Consider the following 13181-nt stretch of genomic DNA (forward strand, 5'->3'; position numbering starts at 1 on the left):
CCTTTGACCTTGGTGTTTTTATCACCACTCTCTAACCAAGTGAGCTAAATGGATAGCCTTGTTTTAACAGAATAAATAACTTATATGAATAAATATTAAAACATTTTCTCAGTAGAGTTCTTATATTTAACTGTAACCTTATATTAACTCATGAAAGACATTCGTTTTTACTGCTATATAAATATATTCTCAAAAGTAATGTCATTGGTTGTAAAGGCCACAAAGGAAATTTTTAAAAGTTCACTAAGCTCATAATACTCACATTATTATGTAACTTGGAAACCCTGTTATTCTCCAATTCAAGTTTTACTACATTGCAGAAGAAGAGATTCTGTGGTAGGAATTGAGGGATGGAGGCAGAGATGAAAAAATTAAAAAGAGAGAGACTGACAACAGCAGGAGGGAGCAAGGGATAATGGAAGGAAATAAAACTAATATTTGCTGTCTACCATGAAGTTATTGAAAAATCAATTTCAGTGAAATCAGTTTCAATGAAAATCATGACAAGTAGGTTCTCCACATTTAAGAATAGAATGTAGTCATTATACAAGCAAATTAAATTCTAGGAAAATGAAATGTGCTAAGTCTCATCAAAATTCATTGATAATAAGAAGTATCTGTACTGTTATGAAGCATTCACTACTCATATTAATTTCAAGCCTTAGGAAATTAGGCAAATTTCCTTGTAATTATTATGAGCTTTTTGTAAATAACTTGATATATGATCAATACATGAATATTTAATTTTATTAAAATTGACACTTTTATATATTGCCATTTTAGAAGTTGTGTAGTTTTATATCTATCAGGTACAACTTGATAAATACAAGTTTTTGGGGTTTTTTTTATAGTTTAAGAGTTTGAAATCCTGGAAAAAAATATGAAAAATATAACATTATATTGATGAGATTTAAACAATCCCATTAAATTCACAGGAAATATTTTATGTATGTGCACCCTCATATCTCACAATACTAACTATAATATTTTTCATTGGAAAGTATATTTTATGCCTAACCCCCTAATGAAGATATTAAATTAGTGGGATTTCCTCTGGCCAATCATAATAAAATTAAAAATTTTCATTTAAGCTAAGAGTCAAAATGCTTTTGCAAATGTTCTTGAATACTGCATGTCTACTAATATTCCAAGTTTTGTACAATTCCAGCCTAAAAATGTGTTTTTAAAAAGGTATATTCAATTGAAATTGTAATGAAGATATCAAAATGAATTAGATTCTGAGCCCCAGATAACAAACATACATTTAAACATCAACATTTATAAATATGAATCTTTGATGGGACCCTTTTATTTAAAAAAAATATTTGGTGTAAAATTTAATCTTTGCTGCAGAATCCAAACACTAAAAGTATAATGTGATTTTAAATAAAATATAAGAGAAATATTATATAGAAGTTTAAATATTTAAAATAAATCTAAATATCACAATTCAATATTTAGTTAGCCTACTTGACCTAGTAAAGGTTGAGATCATTTAGCATATGGTATTTTATACTGTAACAGATTACCTTACTTCCAAAAGGCAATAAATTAAGAGCCAAAATTTAGCAAGAAATTATATGCTACACGTTCAGTGAAAACTGTAGAAAAGTTCTGCCTTTTTTAACAGTCTCTGCCTCAAAATCTTTTTTTCTTCCTTTCTTCTTCCCTTCTTTCCTTCATTTTTTCCTCTTAATAATTAAGTTCTACATCTGAGAAAGGTAGGCATCTATGTGGGGGTGGAATGGGCACAGCAGCAGCCTGACAAGGGTGTGAGAGTCTGTGGATAACATGGCAATTAAATTGTTTCATAGAGCTTATGTAGGAGCATGTTTTGTTTGCCATAAATACACACTATAGTTTGCATCATGTCGACTTACTCTAAATGGTTTGGATTAAAAAGAAAAAATACTGTATACTGCTTTTGCAAATTTTCTATAAAAATAAAATGATTTCAAAGAAAAGGAAAGAAAAAAATTGAAGGAAACTAAGACCAATAAACAAATACGTATAGAATAAAGCAGCTTTAGAAAAGTAAAATAACTTGTGAAAATAGGTAGCGTTCTTGATAGAAATAATCTACATCTTGTTTTGTGTATATACATAATTTGTTATGTCACCTTTAGAAAGGTTTACAATATTAAAAATGATATTTTGCATATTACATACTAATTTATTCATAGATAAATAATGTTCTCCAAAATTCAGTTATACATACTTGTAAAATACAGCAAAAAAACCCTCTTTTAAATCTCCTAATAAATACGATGATAAAATTGTTCTTAGAAGTGGAAATAACAGTCCCTATTTAGTAACAGGGTTTGGAAATAAGCCATACAGACACCAGCCACATATACTTATGATCTGAGTCTGTCATTTCCATGCCTCATTCTTTCCTTGGCCATTATCTCTGTTGGGGAACAGAGATATAGTATAGTAAGAAGACAGATAGAAATGATTACCTAAATTAAATCATGAGTAGTCATCATCATAATTCTCATAGTAGCTCAATGACGTACATGAGATATTATCTATACCTCTTTTACAGAAAAAAAATATAGGCTTACAAATTAGGGAACTATATATATATACACAAACACTGTATATTATTATTATTTCTACTAGTATTATGATTTAAACAATGGTCAGGATGAAATATTGGCTAGATCAAAGGACCCTCTTAAATAAGGAGTCAGCCTGAGGTCAGCATCTCTTTTTGTCATATTATTTCCTACATGTGATCCTAATGGTTCCAATGCTTTTATTTTTTTAATCCACTTTTTCTTTTTACATTCTCACAGCTAATTACAAGGAACCAATGGTTGCTCATTTCTTAAGTTATGTATTTTTAAATAAAAGATTTCCAAAGTGTTTGGATTAAATTAGAAAAACCCAGAACAAATCTTTGCATTAAACCATCGTTTTGAATTCATTAAAAGAATTGGTCCAGTCCTCTTTACCTATCTCCTGTCTTGAGAAAATTGAAAACAAGTACTTGTATATATAATTTTATTAAAATATGAGATATTTCACACATGTGCTTGATAATTTTGTTTTATTAACTTTTTATCAATAGAAATATGAGAGACAGATTTGTTTTTAAAGAATTTACCATAAAATTCTTTTGTAAAATGCACCTCCTTGGTGACAATCCTGCTTTCTAGTTAGGATTCATACCTTCTTTTTGAGTTTATGTACATATATTTGAGCAAATTAAAGTTATAGGACACAGAAGGCTAAATAAAACTGCAACTATATAGTGTTATTCCTTCCTTACTGAATTAGTCTTTTTTCTGTTCCTTATAACAGTACCTGAAACTGGGTAATATATAAAGAACAAAATTTATTTCTTACAGTTTTGGAGGCTGGGATGTCCACGGTCCAGGGGGAATATTTGGTGAGGGCCTTTTTCTAGGTGGTAACTCCCCACCAGGTCCCATGGCAACTGTAGGCATCAGTAGTGAGAATAGCAAGAGCTCTTTCATGTGCTCTCCCTATAAAGTTACCAGTCCACACCATGAAAATCCATTAAACCATCAATCCATTACTCCATAAATTATTCAATCCATTCACAAGGGCACAGTCCTCGTGATCCAATCACCTCTTAAAGGCCCCATATTGGGGGTTAAGTTCCCCTATGAGCTTGGGGTGACATTCAAACCAAAGCAGTTGCTGTTTTCTACTTCTAAAAGATCATAAGCTGACAAGACATTCTGTACATTGGTATTTGTATTTAACTATTTTTTAGTAAAATACCTTTACTTTAAAGGTATTTAATACCTCCAAAGTTCTCTAAAATTTATTATCAAATAATTTTATTCGTTGTCCTAACTTTCTTAATTTCATTATTTTTATATTTAACTTTTAGTTGTAATTTTTTATATTAAACCTTAATATAGCTGACACACTTTTTTGATAAAGCACCCTTCCCCTAGACAAATTTAAGGGAGGGACTCAGCTTTAAACTGTCATCAGGAAACACATCCAGCAGGCAGGGAATGGGATCCTCAGTCCTGGTGGTGGGGAATAGTTTCTGGGCAGGCTACAGAGCAGTCATTCCAAGCTCTACCTGATAAGACTGTTGTGAGGACTAGGTGAATTAATGCATCCAAAGCACCCAGCACATGACAAGTACCCAGCAAAAGCTGGGTAGCCATTATAGTTTACATTGGTCACTTTTATTTTGGGTAGAAGTCAGTATATCAGTGTCTCTTTAATTATAATACATATATCTTGACATTGTAGACCAATGCATGGTAAAATGGGATAATGACTTTTATGATTCTGGACCCTATATTTCTATTAACTAATATAAATTTTCACTAGATTTTGCCACTTTCCCCTTCTAGTAGTTTTTCATGCATCATTTTTATTAATTTTTAATTTATTTCTAATTAAAACATAATTCATTATATGTCGAGTCTGCCGCCAGCTGACCCAAACAGCCCTAGCCTCGTTCCTTTTGGTGGGTGAGCAAATGGCCCGGGATTCCTCTTTCCCCACTGTCCCCTTTGGAAGGAGACGGGGGAAGAGAGCCGTGAAGAGAGGTGAGCACACCGCCAGCCCCAACCAGCCCAGTAAAAGGACACTCAGATGCGGCGGGGGTTCTGTCGAGCAGTTCCGTTTATTATCACACAAGCACTTACTTTTAAAGGCAGATAGGGAGGGAAGGTTTTAACATAATCCAATCAGCTTAAAGGTCAAGGGCATGCATCCTGTCTTAATGCCTAGCTATTGCAACCACACAGTGTTCACCAGCACAGAAGCACGTATTTGGCCAATAAGGGCTAAGGCAAGGTTTCCGCAGACACTCCCACCCTACTTCCTCCCGGAGCCATCTTAGGCTGCCACGTTAATCCACTTGTAATGTCACTTAAGGTGGCGTTAGTTTTTAAGGCCCGACATCTCCCCCTTTTTGTTTTAATAAGGCAGCTGGAGGCAGCTAACCTTCCCAGCCTCGCCTCCATTCCCTCTGGTGGCTGTGCCTGTCTTAGCTTGTTTCCCTCTGGAAATCTTACCCGTCATTGACTATCCAGCCAAGCGGGGGGTGGGGCGGAGCCTTACAGATTGGCGTTGATTTTTTAAAGGGCCATATTGACCCAAGGGCTGTCAGGGCTTTCATTTTGGGCCACCTCCTCTACCACCTGGGTGAGCATTACGAGAGAAGTGGTGTTGCTCCTTATAAGGGACACAATCTGGTGAATGGCATAAGGCCCCAAGAAGCTAGGGGGCCTGCCAGGCAGGACAGCAGGGTGGTGAGCCATGGGCAACTTGAAAGCCAGCTTTGGAACCAATTACTATTGGCTTCTCGCTCTTTTTTTGCGATTTTCTAGTCCTTCTCTAAGCTTAGCTAGGGAATCTTTGACCACTCCAGAGTGGTTGGCGTAGAGCCTTAAGGTGGCAAAACACTGCAGCAGGTGATTTTTTGCATGCTTGGCAGCTTGAGTCCCCTAGGGTTGACTCCTGGCAGTTGTAAACCTGGCATGTAGAGCTCGCCAGTTTACATGAGTTAAAGTGTGCAGTTGGCTGGCAACCCCCGTTTAGTACAAACATTTGGCAAAATGAGGGACTATTAGCCATGCCTTGGGGAAACACCACCCACTCAAACTGCCAATCGGGACACTGAAAGTTTATGGAGGGGATAGAAAAGGCAAACTTTTCACAATCATTCTGGTGCAGTGGAATGGAGTTCCTTGGTATAAGTTGCTTGGTATAGCGGGGGTCCATGGCAGTCCTCTCTGTGGCATGCCCTGAAGGATCATTCTTTTATTGACCTCTCTAAGGTCTTGTAGCATTCTCCACTTTCCAGAGGCCTTTTTAATTACAAATACTGGAGTATTCCAGGGCCTAGTGGATGGGCGAATATGACCTGCTTGGAGCTGCTCATTGGCAATTTGTTGTAGGGCCTGCAATTTATTATCAGGAGTGGCCACTGCTCTACCCAAACTGGGGGCCTATTTACCCAACCGATGGGGGGGCACCAGGGGAGCAGTGGCCTCTAGGATTGGGGGTGACCAGCCATCTGTTTATGAGGGTTTCCTGGGAACTTGAGAGGCAGATGGTTTCTTAGGGCCCGAAAAGTGGGGTCTTCATAAAGGGCCTTATGGTCAGTGGTAATGAAAGCATCTGCTTGGCCTAGAACATCTTGGCCTAACAGGTTGGCCGCCAATCCGGCAGCAATGAGAGGTTTTACTTCCCCTTTTGTGCCATCAGCATCTTCCCAGTGAAGGATTTCATGGGTTTCCCACGTTGGGGTTTTTTCCCCTACCCCCAAAATTTGGGGGCCTGGAACTAACTTCCAGCTTGAAGGGACTTCTTCCCGTCTAAGGACTGTTCGATCCGCCCCCGTGTCAACAAGGCATCAAAACTCTGCCTTGAATTTTAAGATTCATTTTTGGTCTTAAACCAGGAACTATAGGTAGAGTCTAATGAGCCTGGGGTACTGGTTGCCTGGTAGGGCATGGAGGCGCTGGCTTTGTATCCCCTTGGGGTGACAGGGCTGGGGATTGCCCCTCCTCTAGTTTAAATGCTTTCCTTGTCGAACTTAGACTGGCACTCACGCTTCCAATGAAGCCCCTTACCGCACCTAGGGCATGGCGTAGAGGGAAGGTTTTTATTTTTCCGGGTAGGACAGGCCCTTTTGAAATGACCTTGCTCCCCACAGCCATAACATTGACCCCTATGGGAGGGTTGGCTGGGGCTCTCCTTAGGGATCCTGACACTAAGAGCCTGGGTCATAGCACCTGCAAGGGTTTCCGCTTGAGCTTGTAGAGTGGAAGTTAAGGCCCTGGTTTGTTGTTGGTAGCTTCCAACGTCTCTACTGGCAATGAACCACTTTTCCATAGAACGATCTTTGAGCCCAGCACAGGCAAGCTTGTGGCCGGCAGTCATGCCATCCCACACTAGCATTTTTACAAACTGGTCCCGGAGAGGACCTGGGGGAAACTTTCTCTGTATGCTCTGTTCCACCCGAACTATGAAAGAGGGCAGGTCCTCGGGGGGTCGCTGGGTGACCCTGGCCATTGTGGGCTCACTGGGCCCTTCAGCCAACTTTTTCCATGCGGCTAACGCTGTTGCCCTAACCTGGTCCTGGTAGGGGGCTGGGATAGCAGCCTGTTGGATTCCAGTACTAAATTGATCTGCTGTTCCAGACAGCATGCCGAAGCTGATAGGGATGGGTGGGTTGGCTGCTTGGTTTATCTCTGCCTGCACATGGCACTTTTCTTCAAAGAAGGCACAGAACTTGATAAACAAGTTTGGGGGGAGGACAGCCTTACAGAGCATTTTCCAATCTTGGGTCGTGCAGGGTTGGTGTGCTAAGCCCTGCAGGATGGTTTCTGCCCATGGGGAATTGGGCCCATCCTCTGCGACAGCCTTTTTCAGCTCTTTAAGGTCATGAGCTTCCCAAGGGTACCAAGCGGCAGGCCTATATCCACCGGGAACTTTGTCAAATTTTGACCTACAGTCCTTTTTCCAATGTAATCAGGGTCAAGGTGTGGTAGAGGGTTTTTTGCCTTTAGCCTTGGGACATTGGCTTTTAAAATGACCTTGTCTTCGGTAACCAAAACATTGTCCCTTGAAGGGTGGGGAAGTATTGCCTGAGGGGATCAGGGCAGTAAATGCCTTGAAGGCTTCGGTCAATTTTGTGTCTGAGCCTGCAAGGCTGAGGATAAAGTCCTGGCCTTGGCAACAGCCTTTTTTAGTTCTTTTACAACGTTGACCGGATAGGCCTGAGGGGCCGCTTCCCCCCACAGGCTGCGGACGGCTGGGGGTTCCCAGCGAGCCATGACACAGAAAACCTGCGGCTCTGCCGGGGATGTTTTTAAAGGTGGACTAGCCTCCTCCACTTCTTCAGGTGCCACTTTCTCTCCTTCGGCTAAAATTTGGCGGGCTGAGTATGCCGGGAGAGGAGGGTACAGGGTAGGGGCATAGGTATCACTCAGTGGCTCAGGGCCTTCACTGGCAGCTTTGTTTCCTTTTTTCTCTCCTCATCGAACTGCGCCCAATCGCTTTCTGCCCCTTCCTGATGCTCGGGACAGAAGCAAAGCTTTAGGGCAGAGATGGTTGGGTAGAACCCTAAGGGGGGGTCTAGCCCTAGACTAATCTCGTGCTTTCTGGTCAGGGTCTGAACCCGGTCCCAAGTCTCATACGAGAACAAGTTGGACGAAGGTGCCCAAGGGGCTACCTGCACCACATGACGTCAGGCATTGGTGGCCGTGGAGTCAGATATTTCTAGGACTCTGCTTTTTCACATGTATTTTAGAGGCTTGCAGGCTGTCTCGTCACTTTTTAAACACATGCCTCCCATGTTGCCCTGTGAGGAAGGGACAAAGGGAGCAACAGGGCAGAGAAGTGCAGGGACTTCCCCCTGTTATGGTACTCACCCTGACACGCAGGCGGATTACTTCACGGCGACTACTGCGGTTGTGGGGCCACTCCGCTGGTTGATCACCCTTCGTTGACCTTCTTTCAGGACCAAGCAGCCGGGGGCCTTACTCACTCGCCTTTCACCCACAAGTTTTAAAAAACTCCTCACACGGGGCACCACTCTGTCGGGTCTGCCGCCGGCCGACCCGAACAGCCCTAGCCTCGTTCCTTTTGGTGGGCGAGCAAATGGCCCGGATTCCTCTTTCCCTCCTGTCCCCTTTGGAAGGAGATGGGGGAAGAGAGCTGTGAAGAGAGGTGAGCACACCGCCAGCCCCAACGAGCCCAGTAAAAGGACACTCAGATGCGGCGGGGGTTCTGTCGAGCAGTTCCGTTTATTATCACACAAGCATTTGCTTTTATAGGCAGATGGGGAGGGGAGGTTTTAACATAATCCCATCAGCTTAAAGGTCAAGAGCATGTATCCTGTCTCAGTGCCTAGCTATTGCAATCACGCTGTGTTCACATGCGTGGTGGCCAATAAGGGCTAAGGCAAGGTTTCCGCAGACACTCCCACCCTACTTCCTCCCAGCGCCGTCTTAGGCTGCCACATTAATCCACTTGTAATGTCACTTAAGGTGGTATTAGTTTTTAAGGCCCAACAATTATACATATTTATGGGGTACAGAGTTGACTATCAGTATATGTGTACAATATGTCCATTTTTTTTTTACACAAACTGCAATTACGTGAGTTCTGTAATATTATGCTTCACGATAGATTTTTTTTTTTAACCCCAGTTCAGGAATCTATACTTATCTCTATTAAATCTCATCTTGTCAATTCTGGCTCATCTTTTTAACCTACTCAGACCCTGTCAAATCCAGCATTTTAGCTCTCTTTGCACAATTGATTTAATTCACAAATATCATGAAGCAGTCATCTGTATTTTCACCCAAGTCATGGACACATCTTTATAAGTCAGTTTTGTGAGCAGAGACCTTCTTAGAGGTTAAGCTGAATCAATTGAACAGAATTCTATACACATGTAATTATAGTCAATCCACTGGTCCTTGTACACAGACCTTATCTTATTCAGACCCTTTCTTTTTTCAACTGAATATAAGGCCAAGTTTGTCATGCATTATTACTTTTAAGATCTAGCCTGGAAAAATCTCTATCTTGATCCTTTTTCAGGAATCACGAGGCAAACATCATCATATTCAGAGGCTCTTCATAACATCTCCTTAATTTGTTCATTCCCATATTGCTATGAAAAAAAGAAATCAGGATAAGTTAACATTATTTTTAGGGAATCCATGCTTGCATCAATTCCTAATCATTTGTTAGTTTTAACTCAACAAATATATTGTGGATTTCTAGTAGGTTCCAGACACTGTTCCAGATCTTGGAACTCTGAATATTAATAATATATGGTGACTGTTTTTTGTACATAAGTTAGAGTTCAAAAGATAAGGGTTATGCTAGTAGTTTGAATCAAAGCCTTCAGAACAAAAAATTAAATTATGATTGGTGTTCTTGGGGAAGACTTTGTAAAAGGTGCTAACTTTTAAATTGGGTCTGAAAGAGTGAGTAGAAACAGGTTCAGTGAAGAAGAAAGAGAAAGACTGAAAGTATCAAGGTGATACTTGTACAAAGGCACTGTGCTCTGAAAGGGTGTGAACTGTTAGGAAACGAGGCATTTAACAAAAAACTAGAGAGGTATATTGTGTGATGGAGCCAGTGGTTGTTGATGTGAATATAGAGGCAGTGAGAAATCAAATTACAAATCTCCTTTAAAAACATTCATCATGCTTCCATTCTATCTGTTATACAGCAAAGTAACATGATCTGTTTATCGTGGATCAGCTATCTTGGTAGCATTCTAGAGACTGATTTCAACATAGCATAAGGAGTAGGGAAATTGCCACTTTCCATGCTTCTCCAAATATCTCAAGTATGCAAATGTAAAATCAAACATCTAAAGTAATATCTAGGGGCAGTCCCCACTACCCAGCAAAAGGTAAGAATATGACTGGGGTCCTAGGCAGGAGCCATAGGCATCTCCCATAGCCAGGCAGAAGGCAGGAGAATGTTGAAAACACCACTTCTGTGTGGGTGGTCCACCACAGCCACTGCCACAGCAAGCTGCTTCAACGGTGGCTTACAATCATAGTAGCAGCCCCAGCCAATGTGCAGACAGTCCACCAGACACTCAACTGCATTGACAGAAGGAGAGTCACCAGCAGAGATGGGAAAAAGAAGAGGAAGTCTCTCTCCTAAGAGCCCATTCCAAAGTAACATAAGAAACAACTGTTCCACCAGATGACCATACATCAACGAAGAAATACTAGAAATATGAAAACCCAGGAACATATGACACCAGGAAAAGAATACAATAATTCTCAAATGCCATACCCTACCAAACAGGAAACCCTTGAAATGACTGAAAAGAATTTCAAGCAATAGTCTTAAGAAAACTCATTGAAATACAAGAAGACTCAGTTAGACAACATAATGAAATGAAAAAGAATGTCCAGAATATGAAGCAGGAAATTTATAAAGAGATGAGTACCTTAAAAAATAATGTAGCATAACTCCTGGAACTGAAGGATTCATTCAATGAAATAAAAAAACACAACCAAGAGCTTAAGTAGAAGGTTAGAGAAGCAGAAGAAAGAATTTCTGATCTCAAAGATAGTCTTTTTGTAATAACACAAATGGACCAAAAACAAGGAAAAAATTATTTTTAAAAATGAAAAAAATCTAAGAGCAGGGAATCCCTATCAGACTAAGAGCAGACTTCTCAACAGAAACTCTACAGGCCAGAAGAAAATGGGATGGTATATTCAAAATACTAAAAGAAAAAAAAAAAAAAAAAACTGTCAGCCAAGAATACTATACCCAGCAAAGCTATCTTTCAGAAATGAGAGAGAAATAGTATATTTCCAAGACACACAAAACCGTGGGAATTTACCACCACATGACCAGTCCTGCAAGAAATCTTCAAGGGAGGTCTACATATGGAATCTGAAAGAGAATAATAGCTACCTTGAAAACACTAGAGAGAACAAAACCAACTGGTAGAACAATAATGCAAATGAGAAAGAGAAATAAATTAAATTTTACCACCTCAAAAACTAATAAACATCAAAGAAAAACAATAAAAGGGAAATAAAAGAACAAAACATATTCAAAACATTCAAACAAAATCTGTAAAACGTGAGGAGTAAGACAATACCTTTAAATAACAACCCTAAATGTAAATGTGTTAAAATTCCCACTCAAAAGGCACAGACTGACTGACTGGATTAAAAAGCCAGACCTAACTATATGCTGTCTTCAAGAAACTCACCGCACCTCTAAAGACATACAAAAACTAATAGAGAAGTGATGGAAAAAGATAACACACAAATGAAGCCAAAAGCAAGCAAGAGCAGCAATTGTTATATCGGACAAAATAGACTTTAAGCCAAAAACCAGAAAAATAGACAAAGAAGGATACTATATAATGATAAAAAAATACAATCCAGCAAAAAAAAAAAATACAATCATATATAGATGATATAGATATAGATACAGATATAGATACACACACACACACACACACACACACATTCAATATCAGAGCACCCAGATATATAAAGGAAACAAAATTAGACCTAAAGAAAGAGATAGGCCCCTATATGATAAAAGTAGGAGACCTGAACACACCTCTCTCAGCACTGGACAGATCATCTAGGCAACAAGTGAACCAAGAAGCATAGGATTTAAACTACACTTTAGGTCAATTGTACCTAGCAGATAACTACCAAACATTTAAGCCAATGACAACAGAATATTCATTAATCTCATCAACCCATGGAACATTTTCCAGGATAAACCTCATGTTGAGTCACAAATCAAGTCTCGATTTTTTTAAAAAAAATTGAAATAATTTCAAGTATCTTTTCAGACCACAATGAGAAAAATTCTGAAAAATATACAAAAATATGGAAACTACAAAACATGCTCCTGAATGATCTAATGGTCTAAGAAGAAATTAAACAGGAATTAAAAAAAAATCTTTAAACTAATGAAAATGAAGACATATCATACTAAAACCTGTGGGATACTGCAAAAGCATTTCTAGTATGGAATTTTATCACCATAAACACATCAAAAGAATAGAAAGATTTCACATAAATACCCAAATGCTTCACCTCAAAGAACTAGAAAAACAAGAACATCCAGTCCCCAAATTAGTAGACAGAAAAAATAATGAAAATCAGAGCAGAACTAAATGAAATAGAAACCCAGAAATTGCTATAAAAGATCAATGATATAAAGAGTTGGTTTTTTGAGAAGGTAAACAAAGTAGACAAACCATTAGCTAGACTAACTAAAAAAAAGAGAAGAGAGGAGACCCAAATAACAAAAATCAGGAATAAAAAAGGAGACATTAAAGCCAATACTACAGAAATATAAATTATCATTAGAGACTGTTATAAATTACTGTACACCAACAAATTTGAAAACTGGAGGAAATGGATAAATTTGGGGACAAATACAAACTACCAAGACTGAACTAAAAAGAAAAAGAAAACCTGAACAGATCAATAACAAGCAATGAGATTAGAGCAGTAAGCAGCAGTCTTCCAATAAGAAAAGCCCAGGACTGGATGGCTTTACTGCTGAATTCTACCAAATTGTTAAAGAGGAATTAATACCAATTACCTTTAAAGTATTTCAAAAAATTGAAACAGAGACCATTCTCCCAAACTAATCTATGAAGCCATCATCAAACTGACACCAAAATCAGACAAAGATGCAGCAAA

The 13181-nt window shown here is 39.2% G+C and overlaps 1 protein-coding gene across 1 annotated transcript in view; it reads left to right on the plus strand.

Moving 5' to 3' along the window:
• NCAM2 (neural cell adhesion molecule 2) overlaps positions 1-13181 on the plus strand; it is a 254884-nt gene that overhangs the window by 133408 nt on the left and 108295 nt on the right. The window lies entirely within an intron of this gene.

The sequence above is a fragment of the Cynocephalus volans genome, chromosome 1 (genome assembly GCF_027409185.1).
Source record: "Cynocephalus volans isolate mCynVol1 chromosome 1, mCynVol1.pri, whole genome shotgun sequence".
NCBI lineage: Eukaryota > Metazoa > Chordata > Mammalia > Dermoptera > Cynocephalidae > Cynocephalus > Cynocephalus volans.